We start from the raw sequence: 4989 nt of genomic DNA on the forward strand, positions 1-4989 counted from the left end.
ATAAATATTTTTCATTATGTATATATAATGAAAAAATAAACGAGCAAACAAAACTGTTTGAGTTCCAAGACCCAGGGACCCAGACCTGCTTATGGCTAAGCATGAACCAGGAAAATAGGGAAATAAAAAAAAAGAAAATGCTGCTTCCCATTCCAAACATCCCCGCAACAGGGCTGCAAACATCAAGGAATAGCAATCTACTGCTGGGGCAGGGGCAAGAGTAAGAAGAGGGCCATCTTAGAAGGATGGAATCATAGCAAAAGCCTAGGACTGAGGATGTAAGAGGAACACTGAGAAAAAATCTCCAGTAAACCAATTTGCACCCTAAGGACAACAACAAAACCCAAATTCAGCTCAAGTCCTGACCTAGAAAAAGGCAATTCCCCATACAATAAAGATACCTGAGCCAAGGAAAAGATATGCGCATTTCTAAGAATAAATACCACTTGCTACTTACTCAGTATCTACTGTCTTACACATGATTTCTAGCTTTCAATAAGAAATTATGAGACACAAAATAGCAAGAAAAAAAACCCCAGTGTCAAGAAACAAAGTAATCAATAGAACCAGACTCAGATATGAATCCAAAGTATCAGACAAGAAATGTAAAGTTACTATGAACTATACATACAGGCTTTATATAGGAAAAATCATCTAATTGATATATGTACAAATAGGTAAAGTTGGGAGATTGAGACAGGTAGATCACTTGAGGCCATGAGTTCAAGACCAGCCTGGCCAACAGGCTATCTGTCTCTATTAAAAATAGAAAAAATTAGCCAGGCATGGTGGTGCAGGCCTGTAATCCCAGCTACTCGGGAGGCTGAGGCATGAGAATCACTTGAACCTGGGAGGCGGAGGTTGCAGTAAGCCAAGATGACACCACTGCACTTAAGCCTGGGCAACACAGCAAGGCTCTGTCTCAAAAAAAAGAAAAAAAAAAGGGAGAAATAAAAAAGACAAAAAAAAAAAAAAAAAAGGTAAAGAATTTTGAGAGTGTGGTCAGGCGGCTCAGACCGAGCAGGGCTTTCCTTATCCCAGTTGATTGTGCAGAATACACTGCCTGTCTAGCTTGTCTTCTATTCACCATGGCGTCTTCTGATATCCAGGTGAAAGAACTGGAGAAGGGTGCCTCAGGCCAGGCTTTTGGGCTGATTCTCAGCCCTCGGTCAAAAGAATCTGTTCCAGAATTCCCCCTTTCCCCTCCAAGGAAGGAGGATCTTTCTCTGGAGGAAATTCAGAAGAAATTAGAAGCTGCAGAAGAAAGATGCAAGTCCCATGAAGTTGAGGTCTTAAAGTAGCTGGCTGAGAAACGAGAGCACGAGAAAGAAGTGCTTCAGAAGGCAATATAAGAGAACAACAACTTCAGTAAAACGGCCAAAGAGAAACTGACCCACAAAATGGAAGCTAACAAAGAGAACCGAGACCCAAAAATGGCTGCCAAACTGGAGCTTTTGTGAGAGAAGGATAAGCACAATGAAGAAGCGTGGAAGAACAAAGAATCCAAAGACCCTGTTGACGAGACTGAAGCTGACTAATTTGATCTGAGAACTGACTTTCTCCCTATCTCCTTCCTAAATATCCAAAGACTGTATTGGCCAGTGTCATTTTATTTTTTCCCTCCTGACAAATATTTTAGAAGCTAATGTAGGACTGTATAGGTAGATTCAGACTGTAAGATGTTGTTTTAGGGGCTAAAGGGGAGAAACCAAAAGTGTTTCACTCTTTTTCTAAAGTGTTGGTCTTTCTAATGTAGCAATTTTTCTGGTTGCATCTTTTCTACTTCAGTACACTTGGTGTACTGGGTTAATGGCTAGTACTGTGTTGGCTCTGTGAAAACATATTTGTGAAGAGTATGTACTGGCTTCTTTTGAACTGTTAGATGCTGAATATCTGTTCACTTTTCAATCCCAATTCTGTCCCAATCTTACCAGATGCTACTGGACTTGAATGGTTAATAAAACTGCACAGTGCTGTTGGTGGCAGTGAAAAAAAAAAAAAAGAACTTCGACAGAGAGATAAATTATAGGAAGTCAGTGAGGCCGGGTGCGGTGGCTCATGCCTGTAATCCCAGCATTTTGGGAGGCTGAGGTGGGCAGATCACGAGGTCAGGAAATCGAGACCATCCTGGCCAACATGGTGAAACCCCATCTCTACTAAAATACAAAAAAAATTAGCCGGCCATGGTGGCGCACGCTTGTATTCCCAGCTACTCAGGAGGCTGAGACAGGGGAGTCGCTTGAACCAGAGAGGTGGAGGCTGCAGTCAGCCAAGATATTGCCACTACACTCCAGCCTGGGCAACAGAGTGAGACTCAGTCTCCAAAAAAAGCCAATGAAGACCAGGAGCGGTGGCTCACGCTTGTAATCCCAGCACTTTGGGAGGCTGAGGTGGGCAGATCACCTGAGGTCAGAAATTCAAGACCAGCCTGGCCAACCCGGTGAAACTCTGTCTCTACTAAAAATACAAAAATTAGCCAGGTGTGGTGGTGCATGCCTATAATCCCAGCTACTCGGGAGGGTGAGGCAGAAGAATCACTTGAACCCAGGAGGTCGAGGCTGCAGTGAGCCGAGATCATGCCACTGTACTCCAGCCTTGGCAACGGAGATCCTCTCTCCAAAGAGAAAAAAAAAAAAGGGGTCCGGGCACAGTGGCTCACACCTGTAATCCCAGCACCTTAAGACTCCGTCCACAAAAAAAAAAGGGAGACAGAGACAGAAAGTGGAAAAACAAAAAACAGAATGGAGCATCCAAAATGAGGTATGTAACAAAAGTATAGCTGAAATCTCAGAAGAGAATGTATCAGAATATTTCAAGATAATGGCTGGGCCAGGTGCAGTGGCTCACGCCTATAATCCCAGCACTTTGGGAGGCTAAAGAGGGCAAATCACTGGAGGTCAGGAGTTCAAGACCAGCCCTGGTCAATATAGTGAAACACCATCTCTAATAACAATAAAAAATTAGCCAGGTGTGGTGGCCCACACCTGTAGTCCCAGCTACTCCAGAGGCTGAGGCAAGAAGTATTTAACTCAGGAGGCGAAGGTTGCAGTGAACCAAGAGAGTCCACTGCACTCCAGCCTGGACGACAGGGCGAGACTCCATCTTGGGGGAAAAAAAAAAAAAAAAAGACAACAGCTGAACAGAAAGTAAAAGAGAAAGAGAGAAAAATAAAGATAATAGCTGAAAAAAATTCTAAAAATAGTAGAAGACATCAAACTAAAGATCTAAGAAGCTCACATGAAGCAGAAAAAATACGACGAAAAAAATATGATCCAGACTTTCAAGAAAGCTTCCAGTCACCCTGAAAAGGCCATCCACACAGGAACAAAACAGCCAAATGGCAACTTATGTGGACTAGGATTCCCCATCCTCCTACATCATGCCATCCCACAGGGCCCTTTGATAATTGGCACAGCCTCTTGAAACTATGATCCAATGCTGAGATAGCTGGGGGTTAGAGAACAATGAAATGACCAAGATTACATTTTTATCATCCAGATGGAATTAGGATTTATAATAGAAAGCCAATTGAATATTTAAGTATAAATTTAAAAAAATTGAATTTGTGGACCTATTACTTGTGCCTTCATTTTTTTAAATAAGTTCATTCTTCAAATAATTTTTCTTTAAATGAACACACACTGCTATGGATCAAATATCTGTGTCCTCCTAAAATGCAGGTTAAATCCTAACTCTTAATGTGACAGTATTTGTAGGTGGGACCTTTGAAAGGTTATTAGGTCATGAGGGTATACCTCATGAATGGGATTAGTGCCCTTATAAAAGAGGACCCAAAGAACTCCCCTACCCCTCTGCCATGTGAGGACAGAGTGAAAAGACAGCCATCTATGAACATGGAAGTGGGCTTTCACCAGACCTTGATCTTGGACTTCCAGCTTCCAGAACCTTGAGAAATAAATTTCTGCTGATCATAGACTATGGTATTCTGTTTTAGCAGCTCAGACTAAGACACACAGTAAGGTAGGACTGTTTGTTCCATGAGGGTGGAACCACATTCATCTCATTCAGTACTGTTCCTACCACAACAAGAGTGTCAGATACATAAGATCAATATGTATGTGTTAAATAAACATGTTGGATATTAATGGAAATGTAAAAAATTTCATTAAAGTGAAAACATGGTTTTTTTTTTGAGATGGAGTTTTCGCTTTTACTGCCCAGGCTGGAGTGCAATGGCACAATCTCAGCTCACCATAACCTCTGCCTCCCAGGTTCAAGTGATTCTCCTGCCTCAGCCTCTCAAGTAGCTGCAATTACAGGCATGTGCCACCATGCCCAGCTAATTTTGTGTTTTTAGTAGAGATGGGGTTTCTCCATGTTGGTGAGGCTGGTCTCAAACTCCCGACCACAGGTGATCAGCCCGCCTTGGCCTCCTAAAGTGCTGGGATTACAGGTGTGAGCCACCACACACAGCTGAAAACATATTTTAAAGAAAACAATTATTCTCACATTTATCTGTTCTGTAATATTTTTGCATTGACTTCTCTTGAAAAGATATATAGCTAAACAAAAAGGTTTTATTATTTAGCATAAAAATGAATATGTTGGCTGGGTGTGGTGGCTCACACCTGTAATCCCAGCATTTTGGGAGGCTGAGGCAGGCGGATCACGAGGTCAGGAGATCGAGACCATCCTTGCTAACATGGTGAAACACCATCTCTACTAAAAATACAAAAAAATTAGCCGGGTGTGGTGTTGGGCGCCTGTAGTCCCAGCTACTCGGGAGGCTGAGGCGGGAGAATGGCGTGAACCTGGGAGGCGAAGCTTGCAGTGAGTGGAGATCACGCCACTGCAGTCCAGCCTGGCTGGGCGACAGAGGGAGACTCCATCTCAAAAAAAAAAAAAAAAAAAGGAATATGTTATGGTAACATATCAAACTGGGGAACTTTCAGGGTACATGAAAAATAATCACAACCACACATCACAGCTATTACAACTATTACATTTCAACAAGAAAAATTGCTATGA

General features: G+C 42.4%; 1 protein-coding gene and 1 pseudogene across 1 annotated transcript in view; one reads left to right on the forward strand and one right to left on the reverse strand.

Annotated features, from left to right (window-relative positions):
* The window catches only part of NUP155 (nucleoporin 155kDa), an 88775-nt gene that overhangs the window by 76684 nt on the left and 7102 nt on the right, over window positions 1-4989 (reverse strand). The window lies entirely within an intron of this gene.
* On the forward strand, window positions 1089-1538 carry LOC105513500 (annotated as a pseudogene).

Source organism: Colobus angolensis, unplaced genomic scaffold, assembly GCF_000951035.1.
Source record: "Colobus angolensis palliatus isolate OR3802 unplaced genomic scaffold, Cang.pa_1.0 Scaffold230, whole genome shotgun sequence".
Lineage (NCBI taxonomy): Eukaryota > Metazoa > Chordata > Mammalia > Primates > Cercopithecidae > Colobus > Colobus angolensis.